Here is a 22,284-nt window from a genome sequence, read left to right on the forward strand (position 1 = left end):
GCAGCTCATGAGTTTAGTGTATTCTTGCCATCCCATTCCATCCTGTCACTTAGTAAAAGAGTTCAAGACACATACACAAAACACACATGTAAACAGACACAACAAGTCTTTTGTAAAGTAAATAAATCTTTTATAATGTAAATAACTGTTCCTTTTTGGAACTTCTTATATCCATTTCATGTCTTTGCTGAAATTGGGATATTCACATTTATTAGACACAATCTTTATAAAGCAAAGTGTTTATCTTTTTGCAAACTCAAGTCACTCTTGAGAGCAATATTTTTCTTACTGATCTGAAAAGGATGGAGGCCAGAGAGGAAAAATCACTTCAAATGGTCAAAAACAGAAGAGGACTGAAAAATAACATACTTACTACATACATACTTACTAGTGTAGGGAGAAAAAAATTTAAGTGTAGAGTCTATTGAAAATATTGATATTCAAAGGAATAGCTTTGGACCCATTGCCAAACTTAGATTTTTCTCAGCTAATTAAAGCCAAGTGTGTTGGTTTTATTTAGGAAAAACATTAAGTTTTTGAAGTAAGAATGATGTAGATGTACAACTTAGTTTTTATATAAATGACTGAATACACCAGGTATCAAATACAAACAGTGCTGTAACAAGAAAATAAATCAGAAGAAACAGTTACTCAACCAATAGCAATAAATAAGATCACCATTTGAAGTTCCCTGGGTGGCTCAGTTGGTTAAGCATCTTCCTTCAGCTCAGGTCATGGTCCCTGGGTCCTGGGATGGAGCCCCACACTGGGCTCGCTGCTCAGAGGGGTTCCTGCTTCTCCCTCTCCCTCTGCCTGCAGCTTCCTCTGCTTGTACTTTCTCTCTGTGTCCAATAAAAAGAATCTTTTTTTTTTAAAAAAAAAGACCACCATTTGAAAGATCTTCTATACACAAAGAATGAAAACATATTATTATAAGATTTTACAGCACACAACCGAATTCAATCTTAATTGATTACTATTATACTTCTTTCTTCTTCAGTATTAGTAGATCCACATTATCTCCTGTCAATTCATTGTGTTTGTTATATGAACCATCACAGGCAGGAAAGTCTTTGAACACCAATACTTACAATAAGCTGCGTTAGTAAGACACAAATCTTCATGTTTATTTCATTCACCACCTTGGGATTTTCCTTTTGTACTTTAAGAATCAAGCTATCCTTCTGTTGTTTTTGGTTTGGGAGGGATGGACAAATTGCAAGGTAGCCAAGTACCGCAAGTACACCAAGGAAAGGCAATAATTGAAGCCATTCTGAAACTGTAAGCTGGGTCAACCCGGTAATGCTCTTGGGATGGGAAGACTTTAAAGATTTTTTTAAAAAGATTTATATATTTATTTGGGGGAGAGAGAGAGAGAGAGAGAGAGAGAGAGAGAGAGAGAGAGAGCAGAAGGGTAGAAGGAGAGAAGCAGACTTTCTGCTGAGTGTGGAGCCCAAAGGCTCCATCCCAGGACCCATGAGATCATAACCTGAGTCAAAATCAAGTGTTGGATGCTTAACCAGCTGAACCACCCAGGTGTCCCTGGGGATCTGCTTTAGCCATGCAGGGAGCAGCACTTTCATGGTGTGGGCCGCACTCTCCAGCACCATCCTCGCCAGCAACGCATCTCTGATAATCCTCCCACCATCCAGTGGAGCTGCAGAAGTGGCAGATATGCATCCTGGCAGGCGGTCCTCTGCCCATTTTTAAATCACATTATTTGTTTTTTTTGGTGTTGAGTTGTATAAATTCTTTATATATTTTAGATATAAACCCCTTACCAGCTCTATCCTTTGCAAATATCTTTTCCCATTCAGTAGATTGTTTTTGTGTTTTATTGATAGTTTCCTTCTCTGTACAGAAGCTTTTTAGTGTATTCATTGTGGAACTGTTTATGATAGCCCAAACATGGAAGCAGCCCAAGTATCCATTGATAGATGAATGGAAAAAGAGGTGTGTATGTGTGTGTGTGTATGTGGAATACAATATTATACAGCCTTAAAAAGGATGAGATCTTGCCATTTGCAATAATATGGATGGAGCTAAAGGGTATTTTGCTAAGTGAAATAAGGCAGGCGGAGAAAGACAAATACCATATCATCTCACCTTATATCTGGAATCTAAAAAACAAAACAAATGAATAAACAAACAGAATCAGACCTATAAACACAGAGAACAAACTGATGGTTGTCAGAGGAGAGGAGGGTGCAGGATGGGCAAAATGGTTGAAAGGGAGCTGGAGAGACAGGCTTCCAGTTATAGGATGAATAATTCATGGAATAAAAGGTACAGCATAGGGAATAGAGTCAATGGTATTGTACACAAACACATACATATTTCCTTGCACCTCAGTAATAATACATACACTTTTTTAATAAATTTATTTTTTATTGGTGTTCAATTTGCCAACATATAGAATAACACCCAGTGCTCATCCATCAAGTGCCCCCCTCAGTGCCCGTCACCCAGTCACCCCCACCCCCCGCCCACCTCCCTTTCTACCACCCCTAGTTCGTTTCCCAGAGTTAGGAGTCTCTCATGTTCTGTCTCCCTTTCTGATATTTCCCACTCATTTTTTCTCCTTTCCCCTTTATTCCCTGTCACTATTTTTTATATTCCCCAAATGAATGAGACCATAGAATGTTTGTCCTTCTCCGATTGACTTATTTCACTCAGCATAATACCCTCAAGTTCCATCTGCGTCGAAGCAAATGGTGGGTATTTGTAATTTCTAATGGCTGAGTAATATTCCATTGTATACATAAAAATAGATCTGCCCTACGACCCAGCAATTGCACTGCTGGGGATTTACCCCCAAAATTCAGATGCAATGAAACGCCGGGACACCTGCACCCCGATGTTTCTAGCAGCAATGTCCACAATAGCTAAACTGTGGAAGGAGCCTCGGTGTCTATCGAAAGATGAATGGATAAAGAAGATGTAGTTTATGTATACATACACTTTTTTAAAGCATAGTTGGAATAACTGACCACATTCTAGGCTATAAAGCAAGCCTCAATACATACCAAAGCATTTAGTTTCATTCAGACTACATTCCCTGATTAAAATGAAATTAAATTAGGAATAAAAAGCAACCATAAGAGCAAAAGCTTTTATAAAGTTTTTTGGAATGTTTAAAAAAATGCTTTTGGGGATCCCTGAGTGGCTCAGTGGTTTGGCGCCTGCCTTCGGCCCGGGCCGTGATCCTGGAGTCCCGGGATCGAGTCCTGCATCAGGGTCCCTGCATGGTGCCTGCTTCTCCCTCTGCCTGTGTCTCTGCCTCTCTCTCTCTCTCTCTCTCTCTCTCTCTCTGTCTCTCTCATGAATAAATAAATAAAAATCTTTAAAAAATGCTTTTGTGTAACTCATGGATTAAAGGCAAATCATAATGTGAATTAAAAATTATTTATAACTGAATGATTATATAGGTATCAAAACTTGTGAAATATAGTTGAAGCAAAATTTAAGGGAAAAAGTATGGTCTTGAAGGCTTTTTATTAGAAAACAAGGCTCAAATTTAATGATTTAAGCATCTGATTTAAGAAGTTAAAAAAAGTAGCAACAAATTAAACCTAATGAAAGCAAAAGAAAAGACATAACCTGTATAACACCATGAAGTGATGAAATAGAAAACAAGGATGCAATAGAGAAGATCAATAAAACCAAAGCTTTGTTCTTTGAAAAGACAAAACTCTTGGCAAGATTGGACAAGAAAACAAAAGAGAAGGTATAAATGAATAATATTGAAGATGAATAGAGGAACAAAACTGCATATAATACAGTCTTTTAAATAATTTAAAAATATTACAAACAGGGGCACCTGGGTGGCTCAGTTGGTTAAGCATCAACCTTTGGCTCAGGTCATGATACTGGAGTCCCCAGATCCAGCCCTGCATTGGGCTCCCTGGTCATCAGGGAGCCTGCTTTTCCCTCTCCCTATGCTCCTCCCCTTCCCCCCCCCCTTGCTTGTGCTCTCTTTCACTCTTTCTCTCTCAAATAAATAAAATCTTAAAAGAAAACAAACAGCTTTCTACCAATAAATATAAAATTATGGATGAACAATTTCTAGAAAATATAACTTTGTAAAACTTATGTAAGAAGAAATAGAATGGGGACACCTGGGTGGCTCAGTGGTTGAGAGTCTACCTTTGGCTCAGGGTGTGACCCCAAGGTCATGGATTGAGTCCCCACCTTGGCCTACCCTGCGGGGAGCCTGCTTCTCCCTCTGCCTGTGTCTCTGCCTCTCTCTCTCTGTCTCTCAGGAATAAATAGAGACAGAGAGAGAAAGGCAGAGACACAGGCAGAGGGAGAAGCAGGCTCCATGCAAGGAGCCTGATGTGGGACTCGATCCCAAGTCTCCAGGATCATGCCTGAAGACGGTGCTAAACCACTGAGCCATCCAGGCTGCCCAATAAAATCTTTAAAAAAGAAGAAATAGAACACCTAAAAGATATATACAAATTTTTAAGAATTGAATTAATAGTTTAAAATATCCTCTCCCTTAAACTAAATTAAAAAAAGTTTTCTAAAGGTTAAATCTACCAAACCTATCTAATACAAACTGTTCTAGGAAATATAAAAAGAGGAAACACTTCCACATCATTGTATGCAATTGATATATAATATTTATGGCTAATGACCAATGTCACTTACAAACCTAGTTATAAAAATCCTTAAAATGCTACTAAACCAAATTAGCAATGCATATGAAAAAGATCTATTGTAACCAAATTTTATTTTTCTTAAGAATGCAAATATGGCTTAATATTAGAAAATCTATTGAGACTTTTGGTTAAAGATGGAGCACTGAATCCCACATTAGCCTTTCCTCCCTCCCAGGTCCTTTCTAAATTGATAATAAAGGGATTTTGAAAAACAACAAATCCACAAAGACAAGGAGAATGAAAGAATATATAAGAGCATTAAAATTGAGGGATCTAGAAAGCAGGAACACCTGGGTGGCTCAGTTTGTTACACTGCTACCTTCGGCTTAGGTCATGATCCCAAGGTCCTGGGGTCAAGCCCTACGTCATTCTCCCTGCTCAGCAGGGGGTCTGCTTCTTCCCCTCTCTCTGCCCCTCACCCCTGCTTGTGTTCTCTCTCTCTCTCTTTCTCAAATAAATAAAATCTTAAAAAAAGAAATTCTGCACATGAGATATACTAACCTGGAATAGAAACCAGTATAAGCAATAGAAGTAAGAGCACTTACTTGAATAGTAATTTTGACATATTTCTGGAAACTAAGTGTGGACTGGCATACACACAGAGAATATAGTGTATCTATAAATGTGCATATATTTATATTTATATCTACATCTATATAGAGAGGGACATCCTGTTGACACTGCTTCTCTGAATAACCCATCTAATACAAAGGCAAAAGAAATATTTGAAACTATTCAAAGCAGTAGTGGCCAAAAATGGTCCCAAATTAGTGACAGACACAAACCCACAAATCCAGAAAGGTCAGAGAACACCAAGCAAGATTAATACCGAACAAAACAAAACAAAACACAAGGAGCCCACACCTAACTTTAGAATACCAAGATAGAGAACATGTTAAAGGAAGGCAGAGAAAGCAGATAGATGAATGATAACTGAATTAGCAGTCCCAAGAAAGCTGGATCCTAAAATGTAGTGGAGCAAGCAGAGACAAGCCCATTTATACAATGAGATTATCAAAAACTCTTAGGAATTGATGGTGTCAGCAACCTCTGAAAGTAGGGGTGATGATGAGACTAAAATAGTAGGCGTGGTTTACAAATTGTTTAAGAAACAGATGGGGGTGGGCTAAATGGGTAATGGGTATTAAGGAGGGCACTTGTGATGAGTGCTGGGTGTTGTATGTAAGTGATGAATCATTAAATCCTACAGCTGAAACCAATTTTACCATCTATGTTAACTGGAATTTAAATAAAAACTTGAAAAAAAAAAGCAGCAGCAGCTAGTGTACAAAGAAGAGCTGGGGAGCCAATGATTTCACCAGTGAACTGTACGAGAAGTTTCAAAGAGAATTAAGAACAAACTTTCACAAGTCTCTCCCAGAATACAAGAGGGTGTGGAACACTTCCCAACTCATTATATGAAGTCTATATTACCGTCATTCCAATGCCTCATACCAAAGTATTTTCATACTTTATGAAAATAGATGTGACAATCCTCAACAAAATACTAATAAATCGAGTCCAGCAGCATACTGAAAGGATTATAATCCGTGACGAAATGGGGTTTATCCCACAGTGCAAGGTTGGATCAACATATGAAAATTGATCAATGTAATATACCATATTAATAGAATGAAGAAAGCTCCATTATTACTTCAACAGATGCAGAAAAAGCATTTGACAAAAAAACAGTAACAAGAGTTGATGTGGAGACAAGATGTGGAGAAATTGGTACCTTTACACATTGCTGGTAGGAACATAAAATATTGCAGCTGCTTAGAAAACAGTTTGGCAGTTCCTCAAAAAGTTGAGGGCAGAGTTATCACATGATCCAACAATTCTACTAGGAATATGCCCAAGAAATATGAAAACATGCTCACACAAAAACCTGTATATGGATGCTTATGGCAGAATTATTCAAAATAGCTCAAATCCAGAAATAACACAAATGACCCTAAACTGAGGAATGGAAACACAAAATGTGGCATATCTATACAATGGAATATTATTCAGCTACAGAAGGAAAGAAGTATTGATACATGCTACAACACATAGGTGAATCTTAAAAACATTGTGCGAAGTGAAAGAAGCCACACACAAAATCCACAGAGCCAAAAATTAGTTAGATTAGTGGCTGCTTGGAGTTGAGGGGAGAGAGGAATGAGAGTGACTGCTAAATGGATGGGGTTTCCTTTGGGGGTGATAAAAAGGTTCTGGGATTAGATAATGGTGATTGTTGTATAATTCTGTGGATATACTAAAGTACACTAAATTGTACACTTTTAAAAGGGTGAGTTTTATAGGATGTGAATTTTATTTCAATTTTCAAATGTAGATTACAATAGAATCTTTCTCAAAGGGATGTGAAGATCCAAAGAGATAATGCACATATAGTTTTTAGCATAATTCTTTTTAAAAAAAAGGTCTTATTTTTATTTATTTATTTGAGAGAGAGAGAGAGATAGAGAGCACAAGCAGTGGGGAAAGGGAGGAGCAGACTCCCCTCTGAGTCGAGCTGGATGTGGAGCTCGATTAATCCCAGGACTCTGGGATCATGACCTGAACCAAAGGCAGATGCTTAACTGACTGAGCCACCCAGGCACCCCAAGTTTAGAACAATTCTTGGCCTTGTCATAAGTCCTCAATAGATTAAAGGGTCAGTTCTTTCCAAAAGAAGAAGGAAGTGCAGTTAGACCCAGAAACTGCCTCCTCTCCCCATCTTCAGCTATGTAGCTTCATGTCTCCCACCTCAGCGGAAGACTTAAAGATTTACTCTTTGGAGAGGACTAAAAAAATGATTTCAACTAGAAAACAAAGCACAGTTGAGGGTGGGGCTGATAATTCCGAAAACAGAAGGAGGATTAAATGAAATTTGACAAAACAAATGACCCACTTAATTGCAAGGGAAGGTGCAAAAATGTTGCGTGTCCAGCTGGATTTGGGTGAGCCAAACTAACAGTCTCTGCCACAAGGTCAAAACTCACAGACTTTCTCCTTGGCCATACTTTAGTCAGGCTTCTCTGAGTCCTCTTTTTGACTGGCTCATCCTTTGGCCCTGTCTTTGGCCCGTCTGGTCCAGTTTTAGGAAAAATCCCGCTAAATCAGTTCAGATAGAATCTCTTACCCTTGATATCTGATCACTTTGGCTTACCTTCAGCAAGAATCCTGTTATGTCAGTTTCCTGAGAATTCTCCCATGCTTGACCTCTCCTCCTAGTAAGTTTCCATCCACTATCCCAACTCATTCTGCTCCTTGCCTATAAATCCCCACTTTTCCTTGTATTGTTAGGTCCCAATCTCTCTTCCATACTGCAATCGTCTTGACAACATCACACTAGCCCTGAATAGTCTTCCTTACCATATTAGCAAATGTCAGAGCAATTTTCCTTTAACAATAATATCAAGATAAAATAATATGAAGTGAAAGTAGTTACCTCTGGGGAGCAGGAAATGAGTGAAAGCTAGAGGAATGTAGTTTTTCATAAGAAGTCTTTATAGAGGGGCTCCTGGGTGGCTCAGTTGGTTAAGCGTCTGCCTTCAGCTCAGGCCATGATCCTGGGGTCCTGGGATTGAGCCCTGCATGGAGCCCTGCATCTAGCTCCCTGCTCAGTGGGGAACCTCTCCTCCCTCTTCCCATTCCCCTGCTCGGGCTTTCTTTCTTTCTCTCTCTCTCAAATAAATAAATAAATAAATAAATAAATAAATAAATAAATCTTTAAAAAAATCTTGTGGAGTTATTCACTTAATAAGAAGTCTTATAGAACTAATTCAATGCTTGTATAATTTTGATAAGACATAAAGCTAAATTTAAAAATTATTTAAGGGCAACCTGGGTGGCTCAGCAGTTTAGTGCCGCCTTCAGCCCAGGGCATGATCCTGGAGACGCAGGATTGAATCCCACGTCAGGCTCCCTGCATGGAGCCTGCTTCTCCCTCTGCCTATGTCTCTGCCTCTCTCTCTCTGTGTCTCTCATGAATAAATAAATTAAATATTTAAAAAAATAAAAATTATTTAAAAGAAATCTACTGTAATAACTCATCACATTAACAAATTAAAGAAAAATAATGAGTAAATACATTTAAATATTTAATAAAATATGATGCCATTCATGATTCTTTAAAAATATTTATATTTATTATATTTATATTTATAATATTTATAAATATTATATAATATTTATTTATTCATGGTATACCCAGAGAGAAAGGCAGAGACATAGGCAAAGGAAGAAGCTGTCTCCCCGCAGGGAGCTGGATGTGGGACTCGATCCCAGGACTCTGGCTGGGATCATGCCCTGAGCTAAAGGTAGACGCTCAACCACTGAGTCACCAAGGCGCCCCACCATTCATGATTTTTAAAAAATTTCAGAGTAGAGGAATTTTCCTTAACCTGGTAGAACACCAAAGATCTTCAGCAGACATTGTACTTGGAAAAGTGAGGGAGGGAGGAAGTTACATGGGAATGGGAGAAAAGCCAAAACAAGACCTATTAATGAGCTGGTTAGTGCTGTGTATATCTGGGGATCAGCCTCACCAGGACCCTCTGAGGAAACTATGTGGCACATGTGTCAGAACCATCCCACTGAAGGACAGGGAGACTAGCCTTTATCCACTGTCCCCCTCCTACTCACTGGTTGAATCTTAAACCCCAGAGGTGTTATCCCCTCTACAACTTTCCCAGTGGTGCCTCAAAGTTCTTGTACTTCTGGAAAAAGCTGTCAAGCAGAGAAGCAGAGAGACTCATGCCCTTCAAGTGGGAAGCAGTCAGCTTGACAAAAACATTCTAACACAGTTGTAGATGAACTCAGAGATGGGCCAAGTGGTATGGGTCAGGGCATTAACATCACCCCATTCAAGAGAGTTCACAATAGACTATTAGAACTAATAAAAGAAAGTTCAGCTGTGTTGCTGGAGACAAAATCAGTGTACAACAATTAAATATGCCTACATATCAGCAGAAACCTATTAGAAATTTTTTTTAACTTTCACAGTAGCCACAAAATTCATAAAGTTTCTAAGGAATATCTGACCAAAGATGCAAAAAATATATGGGAGATGTTAAATTTTTTCATTGTAACACGTAAATATTACTTTAAAAGTGGAGAAATATAGCATGTTCATGGATTTAGAAAAATCTCACTAATGTAAAATTCAAAGCAAATCGATAAAAATCCCTAAAGGTTTTCTCATCTAACTAGAAAAACAAATTTTAGGATTATATGGAAAAACAAAGTGGCAATGACAGGCGGAATAATTCTGAAGGAGAAGGTGGCACAGGACATAGACAAATAGATCAATGGAACAGAATAAATAACCCAGAAAAAAAATCCACATATATATGGAAACTTGTGTTTGGTAGGAGTAGCATTACAAATCAGTGAGTAAAGATAGATTATTAAAAAAAATCTGTTGGGGCAATTGGTTACACACATGGAAAATTTTTATTCAGCCTGTATTTGACATCATAACCCCCCAAAAAACTTTCAGTTATCACAGACCTATCTGTGAAAAAAAACAAAACTTCAAAACTTTCAAAAGAAAATATAGGAGAATATTATAAACTTAGGATCTCCTAAACAGAGCATAGCAAGTAAAAAAACACAAAGCAAAATATTTTTGATATGACTTGAAGCCAACAAAATCTTATTTTATATATAAATTCTATATAAATTTTGTCTCTATATTTATACATAAATTCTATCAGTTCCTTGAAGAATAGTTTTATTATTGCAAGAGCAAATTCTGTTAATTTCATGCAAACTGTTCATTTTATGTCAAAAACCAATTAAGAGGGGAACCTAGGTGACTTAGCAGTTGAGCATCTGCCTTTGGCTCAGGGCAGGATCCCAAGGTCCTGGGATAGAGTCCCACATTGAGATCTCCACGGGGACCCTGAATCTCCCTCTGCCTATGTCCCTGCCTCTCTCTCTGTATATCTCATGAATAATAAATAAAATCTAAAAAAAAAACAGTTAAGAAATTTCAAGTAGTTAAACAGGGACTTAGGTTGGCCTTTAACACCAATGTTAAGAGAACATATTAGCTAGACAACTTTAGGAAAAGCATTTTATATGGGCAAATTATTATATAATAATTTTATACAAAGGTAAGAGTTATTTGCCTATAGAACATTCATATTAAACAAAATAACTTTTTGGATTATATTTAATTTGATCACCTAGGTGGTTCAGTGGTTGAGCATCTGCCTTCGACTCAGGTCGTGATCCTGGAGTCCTGGGATCAAGTCCCATATTGGGCTCCCCATAGGGAGCCTGCTTCTCCTTCTGCCTATATCTCTGCTTTTCTCTCTGTGTCTCTCATGAATAAATAAAAAAAAAGTCTTAAAAAAAGATTATATTTAATTTGAGGGCACCTGTGTGGCACAGTCAGTTAAGCATCCGACTCTTGGTTTTGGCTCAGGTCTTGATTTAATGGGTCATGGGATCGAGCCCCACATTGCTCTCCATGCTCAGCATGGAGTCTGTTTGAGATTCTCTCTCTCTCTCTCTCTCCCTCAAATAAATAAAAAAATAAAGTCTTTTAAAAATAAAATTATATTTAATTTTTAGTTGCTGAATTCCATTTAGACTATAAATCTTTTAAGAAAAAGCCTTATTTGAGAATTCCTCATATCTTGTGTAGATAGAATAAAAACAAAATGTCATTTTTTTTCCGTTGTCGAAATTTCATGTGATGGAAAAATCCCAAAATCTTGTATAGCATTCATTATAAATCTTTAGTTTAGCTTAATAATGATTTAAAGAGTTCAAATAAAGGGGAAAAGTTTAGAGAAAAATGAGAAGCCCTACCGAATATCTCATTCTTTCATTGATCTCAGTTGAAAGTATTTAGTACTGAACATATGTGCTATAGTGAGCATAGAAGGAGTCCAGCTGCTGACAGTGCTGAGAAATTCGTATTCTTGCATTATGTCAAATTGTTAAAAGTCCACTAATAAAATTGTAATTGTAAGAATGCTTACTGATAAAATTTCAGAAGTATTCTTGTATTCCAGGAGTTTATTCTAGGATAATGATATTCAGCTTTGGCCTTAACTTTGACTGAATGTCATTCATATGTGTTCTGTGCATCTCTATGATCCAGAATATAAAAGTCTCTTTTATAAAGCAATAAGAAGGATCACAAGCCAACGGAAAAAAATTAGCAACAGATGAATAGGCAATTTGCAGACGAGGAAACCCAGATGGACACTATTCAATTTTACCAACAATTAGGAAATGCAAATGAAACAATACTGATTTACCATTCTCATACTCACAAGATTGGAAAAATTTTAAAGTTTGAACATATCAAGTTGGTATTGGCAAGGATGTGAAAGTAACTGGGATTTTCATATACTGTTGGTTGGAGTTTATATTGGTATCACTTTTTATAGATTTTATTTATTTTGACAGAGAGAGGGAGAGGGAGAGAGAGAGATCAAGCAGGGGGAGCAGCAGAGAGAGGGAGAAGCAAGCTCCGCAGGGAGCTAGATGCAGGGCTCCATCCAGGACCCTAGGATGATGACCTGAGCCAAAGGCAGACACTTAACTGACTGAGCCACCGAGGCAACCCAGAGTATTGCTTTTATAGTACAATTTCCACCAGTGAGGGAAGAGATGAACAAATGTTGGTATGTTAACACAATGGAATGCTTTATAGAAATGAAAATCAGGGATGCCTGGGTGGCTCAGTGGTTAAGCGTCTGCCTTTGGCTCAGGGTGTGATCCTGGAGTCCTGGGATGGAGTCCCACATCGGGCTCCCTGCATGGAACCTGCTTCTCCCTCTGCCTGTGTCTCTGCCTCTCTCTCTCTGTGTGTGTCTCTCATGAATAAATGAAATCTTTTTAAAAAAAGAAATGAAAACCAATTAACTTGATCTATATGTACCACCTGGATAAACCCTACAAACATAATATTGAGAAAAAAAACAAGTTTGAGGGTGATACATAGAGTTTTTAAAAAAGATTTTATTTATTTATTCATGAGAGGCACACAGAGAGAAAGGCAGAGACAGGAGGAGGAAGAAGCAGACTCCATGCAGGGAGCCTGATGTGTGACTCGATCCCAGGACTCTGGGATCACATCTTGAGCTGAAGACAAATGCTCAACCACTGAGCAACCCAGGTGTCCTAGCAAGACATATTAAATGCAAAAAAGCAAAGTTCAGAATAGTAAGCATGAAATGCCACTGTGATCACATGTGAATAATATTATCTATCCCAGAGATATGGTTTTAATTATGTAAGCTATGTATGTGTACCTCATATTAATCTCTGTCCATAGGCTTGTGTGAAATAAATATAACTAGATTTTTTAAAGGTTTTGTTAAGTTATTCATAGACACACACACACACACACACACACACACACACACACACACAGAGGCAGAGACACAGGCAGAGGGAGAAGCAGGCTCCATGCAGAGAGCCTGACGTGGGACTCGATCAAGGGTCTCCAGGATCACTACCTGGGCTGCAGGCGGTGCTAAACCGCTGCACCACCGGGGCTGCCCTATAACTAGATTTTTAATAATTCAGTCTAATTTCTGTCTCTGAGCCCTCATCTCACCAGTAGTACTATTGCAGACCCAGTCCTATCTACCACCAAAAATCCCGGTGTTTTTTATAGTTGCCAGTGATGTAGTTTTGGAATCTAGGTGAGGTTTTGTGGATGAGGTCCAGAGCTGACGACCAAGAAAGAATTCTTGAGATGTCTTTGGTGCAAAAATGGTGGTTTTATGAAAGCACGGAGACAGGGCCGTGGGCAGGAAGAGCTGCTGCCCTGGGCCTGTGAGGGGGGGCTGATTATATACCTGAGAGTTGGGAGGGGTTTAAGGATAGCTGTACTCTCTTTTTTTTAATTTTTTTTTGATAGCTGTACTCTCTAAGGAATTTTGGAAGCAAGGTTTCCAGGACGTTGATGGGGCTAGCTATTTTTGGGAAAAGGTCACTTATTACCATCTAATAAAACCTGAGTCATGAGACCCTTCAGATGTGTATCGGTGGGCTGTGTGCTTGGGGGATGATTGCCAACATGTGTCTTGTGGGGATAGAGATAAAGTAAATTTCTAAAGGAATTTTTATATGTTAAAGTAGACTTACAGGATTCTGGGGGTCGGGCTAAGATTGCCTTTTGCCTTTAGCAAAGTATTAACATCGAGGCAGTTGAGTCAGTAGAGGAATGTCCCTTTCGAGGACCTGTCATTGTGCTGCCCTGGGCTTGTGCTTTGTCCTCAGCTAGTCCTCTGTTCCCACATCAGTACCATCTGCTGAGATGTACCACATAGCAATACAGAAAAAAGTATGATCATAGCTGATTAGATAGATAGATAGATAGATGGATAGAGAATAGATAGATAACTACTATGTGCTGGACACTGTACTGAACACTGGGTATATAGGAATGAACACAGCATGTGTACATCCCAGATTTAAAGAGACTATATTCTAGAGGCAAAGGAGAAGCCTGACTCCACAGTGCTTTTATGAGGAGACTGGAGGGGAGGTTGAAGCCCATCTTGCCAGGGGAGTCCCAGACAGGATTTGGAGGTTGGTAGGAATGAGAAATGAGACTGAAAATGAAGGAATGAATTATAGATCTGTGAATGGAACAGCTTGAGTCTATTGTCCCTGCCTCTCCTGCCCCCCCTTCCCTTTTCCCCTTCCCCCATCCCCTGCTTGCTGCCACTGGTTGCAAAGACACATAAGCAACCCAGTAAAAACTTGAAGTCTTTTTTATAATGATATTGCATCGTCAAGGGCTTGAATCACATGAATCTGATGAATCAGCAGCATGGGAGTGGGGGGAAGGGCAATGGGAGCCTTCCCTGGGGGGAGGAGTATTTTTAGCACTGATATTATTTGGAACTGCTGGTGCTTGGTGATAAAAAGAGACTGACTTTTATTTGTTTATTATTTTTATTTTTAAATTATCTAAAGGCAATACACCCCTTTATTTTCTTGCCACCCAGTGCAGAAAGCTGTTCCCACCACCTTTGCCCCTGGCAAGGAATGACAAAGACAGGGGAAAGATGTTCTCCCAGAACAAATAAGTGGCTATAATTTGAGATAAGAGTATTTAATACAATAAACCTATGTCAAGGATGTGGGTGGCTTTATAGTGCCTTCAACAGGTAGCCAGCCCATCAAAATTTAGTGGTAATCAAAAAGGAACCAGTTCAAGACCTAGGCATAGAAACTGCTGGTGAAATGAGGAAAAGAGAAAGGAATGGAAGAAACAGGCAAGTAGGAGTACCTGGGTGGCTCAGGCAGTTTAGCCTCTGCCTCCGGCTCAGGTCATGATCCTGAGCTCCTGGGATGGAGCCCCTGCTCAGTGGGGAGCCTGCTTCTCCCTCTTCCTCTGCCCCTCCTCCTGCTTGTGCTCTCTCTCTCTCAAATAAATGTGTGAAATCTGAAAGAAGAAAGAAAGAAAGAAAGAAGAAAGAAAGAAAGAAAGAAAGAAAGAAAGAAAGAAAGAAAGAAAAAGAAAGAGGCAAGTGAAGAGCATACACAATTAGAAGATTTACCAAGGAAACACGGTATATAGATACTGTAAGTATCATAATGATATGTAGTTATTATAGGTATCATGATGGCTCTTTAAAAAAACACGGCCAAAAAATACAAGGGTTCAAAGAAGATATTTAAGACAGAAGGGGATTAAGAAAACAATCTTATAAATCTCAAAACAAAATAGAAAAGAAAAATACATTATAAAGCCACATTAGAAGCAAGCAAGCAAGGGCACCTGGATGGCTCAGTTGGTTAAGCATCTGCCTTGGGCTCAGGTCATGATCCTGGGGTCCTGGGATTGAGCCCTGCCATGGGCTCCCTGCTCAGCAGGGGAATCTGCTTCTCCATTTCCCTTTGCCCCGGCCCCTGCTCACATGAACACTCTAGCTCTGGCTCTCTCACTCTCTTTCTCTCAAATAAATAAATAAATCTTTAAAAAAGGGAAGAAAGTGAACGATCAAACCCCACAATTGAAAAGACAGAAACATTGTGAAAAGGCTCAAGGAAATGACAGTAAACAAAATGGGAAACATTAATAGTGCCACGATGATAGAACTACAGCTGATAAGGTAGATGGTGCTGATGTAAGAAATTCTTCATTCCCCCTCATATATAACTGCTGGATAAATGGAAAGAAAAAATATATATCCACATTCAGGATCAAGAAAGGGAATCCGCAAGGATCAGAGGCAAAAAGGGAAGGCAAATTTAGATCAGTGACCCTGAGCTGAAATGGAAAATGATTTAAGAGGGTATCAGATTAGGACACCTGGGTGGCTCAGTGGTTGAGCGTCTGCCTTTGGCTCAGCGTGTGATCCTGGGGTCCCGGGTTCGAGTCCCACGGCAGGTTCCCTGCATGGAGCTTGCCTATCTCTCTGCCTCTCTCTGTGTGTGTGTCTCTCATGAATAAATAAAATATTTTTTAAAAAAGAGGGTATTAGATTTTGGCATACACTAGCAACAATAATGAAAGGGGGGAGGGTCTGGCAACCCCTGGGGATCTCCAAGATCCTTTCCAAGGTCCACAAAGTCAAAACTAGTTTCACAATAATACTGATATTTTATTTGAATTTATCATTCTCAAGTACGCGATAGAGGTTTCCTGAAGCTACTTGACCTATGCTATTACAGAAGATTGAATGGAGATTGACTTCAGCTGTCTTCTATTAAGCCAGAAGATAGAGTTGCAAAAATGTAAAACAAGGAGATTATGTGTTTCACACATTTTGCAATATTTATTTTTTATTACAAATATATTATTTAGTAACATGTTTTCAGCATTGTTTTTAAATGAATTAACAAATTACTATTTATGGATTTTTTTTATCACTTTTAACTTCCACCGTGGCAAAAACTGATATAATCCTATATAAACAAAAACTATTTAGGATGTGTAATAATTTTTAATTTTAATTTTAAAATTAACATATAGTAAAATTGACCTTGTTGGCATACAGTTTGGCAAATTTTAACACTTGTATAGGTTAATGTAAACATCACCACGACCATAATAAAAAACAGTTCTTTTACCCCAAAAACTCCCTTGTGCTAAAAAACAGATGCTTAACTATAGAGAGCAAACTAATGGTTAGCAGAGGGGAGGTGCATGGGTCATGGGTGAAATAGGTGATGGGGATCTTCCTCTCCCCCTCCCTCCCCTAAAAAAATTCTAAAAACTAAAAGAAAAACAAATGAGCCTATTAAAAATGAGCTCCCTTGTGCTATCCCTTTGTCATACTTCCCCTCTGCACCCCCCCCACTATGAAGCCCTGACAACAACTGATCTGTTCTCTGTCACTATTGTTACATCTTTTCACGAATGGAAATGGAATCATATAATAAATAACCTTTTAAGGCTTGATTCTTTCAGCATAACACCTTTGAGATCCATTCAAGTTGAGATCCATCAATAGTTCATTCTTTTTTATTGCCAAGTAGTACCAGAGTTTGTTTATCCATTCACCTGCTGAAGAACATTTGGGTTATTTCTACCTTGGGGCTATTACAAATCAAGCTGCTATCAACATTCATGTACATGTTTCATGTGAATATTTCTCTAAGGTAAATACCCAGGAATGAGACTGCAAGATCATATGGTGAGTATATGTTTAACTTTATTTTAAAACTTCAAACTGTTTTCCCAGTGGCTATAACATTTTGTATGCTGAAGAGCAATGTATAAAAGTTCCAGCTACTCTATATTTTTGCAGGCAGTTGGTTTTGACAGTATTTTTTTATTTTACTTAAAAAAAATCATTCCTTCTTTCTTTTTGAGAGAGAGAGAGATAACTAGAAAACTTATTTTTATCCATATATCATCTTTGTTGATGTACTTGTTTGTCTTTTGGGCATTTTCTAATGGAGTTTTAATTTTTTTTTACTGCGTTTTGAGAGTTCTTTATATATGCTGGATACAAGTCCTTTGTCAGATATGGGAATTGCAAATATTTCTTCCTGATCTGGAGCTCCTCTCATCATTCTTTTTACAGTGTCTTTTTTAAAAAAATTGCAATTTTGATGAAGTCTAATCTCATTTTTTCCCCTTTATGGGTAATACTTTTGGTGTCATGAGAAAAAGACTCTACCTAACCCCAGGTCATGAAGCTATTTCTCCTATGTTTTTGGTTCAAAGTTTCATAGTTTTATATTTACATCAATTTTTTATTTTTAGTTAATTTTTGTATAAGTTATGAGGTTAAGGTTGAGGTTCATTTTTTTGGTACATGGAAATTCAATTTTTCCAACATCATCTGTTGAAAAGACTATCCTTTTTCAGGGCACTTACTAGGATGAGCACTGGATGTTGTATGGAAGTGATGAATCACTAAATTTGGCACCTGAAACTAATCTTATACTGTATGTTGACTAACTGGAATTGAAATAAAAACTTGGAAAGAATGAAAAGACTATCTTTTTTTAATTGAATTGCCCTAACACCTTTGTCAACAATCAATTGGTTGTATTGGTGTCGTTCTATTTTTGGACACTCTATTCTGCATCTATCTGTGTGTGTGTCTCTTCACCAATACTACACTGTCTTAATTTCTGCAACTTCATAGTAAGTTTTAAAATCAGGTAGTGTGATTACTTTGATTTTATTCTTTTCATGATTGTTTCAGCTATTCCCATTCCTTTGTCTTCTCTTATAATTTTTAGTATCAGCTTGTCAATATTAGCAAAAAATATTGTTTGGAGTTTGATTGGAATTGCATTAGACGTGTAAATTAATTTGGGGAGAACTGATATCTTTACTATGTTGAGACTTCCAATCTGTGAACATATGTCCCTCTATTATTTAGGCCTTGACTTTTTTATATCAGCATTTTGTAATTTTCAGTATACACTTTGGGTTTTGGACTTCCATGAGTCCATGGCAGGTTATACCAGAAGGAATAAAGTGGTAAACTTACTGATAATTTAGTGATGCTACGAAATCTGGTCTGCTTCCCCAATCCACTCTCTTATTATTTACTTTCAGAGTCCTCAAAGAGCTGTTCTATGCATTCTGTCCAAGTTGTATTTAGTGGGAGAGACAATTTGGAGTTTGTTTGCTTCAACTTACCAAAACAAAACAATTTTTAAGTGTAAACAGGTGAAAGTTTGAGAACTGAGATGAAAGTTTGAGAAATGCTGCATATTAGGGACTAGCATTTTTTTTTTTTTTTAGACAGAGAGAGACAGTGTACAACCAGGAGGGGCAGAGGGAGAAGGAGAGAGAATCTTAAGCAAGCTTCAGACTCAGCATGGAGCCCAACGCCAGGCTGGATCTCAAAACTCTGAGATCATGACCTGAGCTGAAAACAAGAGTTAGACACTTAACTGACTGAGCCACCCAGGTGCCCCAGGACTGGCATTTTAATATTTCCACAGAGACGGAAGATAAAGCCATGAAACAGGAACTGATTTCCATCCATTAAGCCACGAGCCACCCTTTTACATAAAGGGAAGTAGTAAAATTTCACCCATAGGACCAGAAATATGGCAAGAAAGCTAGCCATTGGGCAGCCCAGGTGGCCCTAGAGACCCAGGATCAAGTTCCACGTCAGGGTCCCCGCATGGAGCCTGCTTCTCCCTCTGCCTGTGTCTCTGCCACTCTCTCTCTCTCATGAATAAATGAATAAAATATTTTTTAAAAAAGAAAACTAGCCATTTATTCTGGAAAATAGGTGGAAAATAGTCACCTCTATAAAAAGGGGGTATATAATGAACAGCTTCAAAATCATTAGAGAAATAGGGATTTTTTTTTTAAAGTGGTTAATTCAAGGGAGACAGGAATGGAGGGGGAAAAAAAGACGAAAATATGGTTCAAAGAAAACACAGGGACTTGTTTTTTCTCATCATAACAGAGTGAAAGGAACTGAGTTTACCTTTTTGCCTTAAATAACTAAAAAGAATGGATAAATTATATAAAACAATGGTTTTCAGACATTGGACATCCGCAGCAAAGGACACTGGCCCTTGAGAGAAAGGAAACAAACAAGATGAACCCTATGATTACCTCAGCTTACTGTTTGGAGAATTTTCAGGTCATAGCACAGGCAGGCAGAATCTAAAGAGAGCCTGGTTGTCTCCCTGGGTCCAGAACACAGAGTTGAAAATTCAAGGAGTTGGGACGCCTGGATGGCTCAGCGGTTGAGCATCTGCCTTTGGCTCAGGGCAGGATTCCAGAGTCCCCAGGATTGAATCCCATATCAGGCTTCCTGCATGGAGCCTGCTTCTCCCTCTGCTTATGTCTCTGTCTCTCTCTTTCTGTGTCTCTTATAAATAAATAAATAAATAAATAAATAAATAAATAAATAAAGCCTTCAAAAAAATTCAAGGAGCACAAGGTGATTAAATTCACAGCACAGGGGATCCCTGGGTGGCGCAGCGGTTTGGCGCCTGCCTTTGGCCCCAGGGCGCGATCCTCGAGACTTGGGATCGAATCCCACGTCGGGCTGCTGGTGCATGGAGCCTGCTTCTCCCTCTGCCTATGTCTCTGCCTCTCTCTCTCTCTCTGTGTGTGTGTGACTATCATAAATAAATAAAAATAAAAAATAAAAAAAATTCACAGCACAGAGTAGCGTGTGTGTGTGTGTGTGTGTGTGTGTGTGTGTGTGAGAGAGAGAGAGAGAGAGAGAGAGATGCCACAAGCTCAAGCCCTCTGGAAATATGCAGAGGGTTCTCCTAGACTTCAGCTAGTACTGAGCAGCACAGGTATATGAAGAAACTACTCAAGGCCAGGGAATGAATCACAAGAAATGAACATGGAGAAAAAATCCTGGAGCTCAAACAGGGATGGAAGAGTTCATATCTCTAATATCCAGAATGGAGAAATCTTGTAATACCCAGGATGTTGAGTACAGCACTCAGAGGAGTAGTGCCTCAGTAGAGAACATTATTAGCTGTAAACGACTGCTATGATCTATTGGAAGAAAATAAAAAATAAAATTTCCTGCCAGTCCAGGAAATTCTCTCCTTGAATATAGAAAAGATAGAAAACAGTTTTATTATTGAGTAAGTATTAAGTGAGACTGTGATGCATTACAGACAATCTGCTAATGAGATTGCAAAAACAGAAATAAATCCCATTCTTATGGATGTAATTTATTCATTACATACATGTTCTTAAAATAAGTGGTAAATTGTCCTTATGCAAGAGGACTTGAAAGTACTGTTTGCTATACACTCTTTCATAGTTCATCCTAAGTTCACCTGGTAATTGGAGTAGCCATCTGTGCTGGTTAATTGTTTTTACCTAAGGAAAAATAAAACTTCTCCTATTTCTACAACAAGCAGGTGCTTACAGCTTAGAGCAAGGCGCTTAGGCTAATATCCCAGGAAGACAGAGAAATATAAGGGCACTATCTTCCTTGATGTTTACATTTCAAAGAGATGGTTCCCAGTCCCTTAAGAAAAACATTTCTGGGTTCCAAAGCTGCCAAGAGAGTTATTTAGTCCTCAAATAGATTTACATACATATCAAAGGGACAATGGAAGGATTCACAAATACTAGATTTCTCAGGAAATACTCTAAGAAAAAGTAGGAAGAAAAGTTCTCTTTCCTTTTTGGAACAGGGGAAGTTCAGTTTTATTTTTATTTACCCTTCCAGATTTTACCTTACAGAGATTAAAAACAAGACTCAAAAGGTTCAAACTCTTGCCAAATAACCACATCCTTGAAAAAAGCTAAAAAGTATTTAAAAGAAATACAGAAAATTTAGTATCAAACAACATAAAACTCACAATTTTGGCACCCAATAAAAAGTTACCAGGTATACAAAAAAGCAGGAATATATGACTTATAATAAGAAAAAGATAATTAATAGTAATAGACCCCAAAATGGCACAGGTACTAAAGTTAGTAGACAAAGCCATTAAAACAACTGTTAAAACATATTTCATATATGGAAAACAGAGAAATTGAAGATATAAATACAAATCCACATTGAATTTGTAGAGATGAAAATAATAATAATAATGTGAAAAACACTGGATGGGATTAAGAGCAGACTAGACACTCCAATAGAAAAGATTAGTGAACTTTAGATATAGCAATAAGTATGACTCAAAAAGAAACACAGAAGAAAAGTCTGAAAATAAGTGAACAGAACATTAGTGAGCTGTGGGACAACTGCAAGCAACCTAATACATATATGATTCCTAGGAGAGGACAGAGAGAAGGGCAAAGAAAAATTATTAGGGGAAATAATAGCTAAGATTATTCCAAATATGATAAATCTATAAACCCACAAATCTAAGAAACAACAGACATCAAGTGTAAGAAACATAAAGAAAACGGCATTAAGGCACACCAAAGTCAAATTGCTCAAAAAAGTAGTGATAAAGAAAAAAATCCTAAAAGGGACTAGAAAAAAGGACACATTATGTGCAGAGGAAAAAAAATTAAAATGATTCATATTTTTCACCAGAAACCATGTAAGGCATAAAACAATGATGCGACATTTTAAAGAGCTGAAAGAAAAAAAAAAACCCGTCGACCTAGAATTGTACACCTACCCAGCAGTAATATTTTCCAGAAGAAGGACAAATGAAGACCTTTGCAGACACATAGAAGTTGAAATAATTCATCACCAGAGGCAGTACTAAAAAAAAAAAAAATGCTCAA

At 38.0% G+C, this 22,284-nt stretch overlaps 1 pseudogene; it reads right to left on the reverse strand.

The window, feature by feature from the left end:
• Positions 1–979: 979 nt before the first annotated feature.
• LOC121482725 lies at positions 980–1,610 on the reverse strand (annotated as a pseudogene).
• Between the last annotated feature and the right edge of the window lie 20,674 nt (positions 1,611–22,284).

The sequence above is a fragment of the Vulpes lagopus genome, chromosome X (genome assembly GCF_018345385.1).
Source record: "Vulpes lagopus strain Blue_001 chromosome X, ASM1834538v1, whole genome shotgun sequence".
Classification (NCBI taxonomy): domain Eukaryota; kingdom Metazoa; phylum Chordata; class Mammalia; order Carnivora; family Canidae; genus Vulpes; species Vulpes lagopus.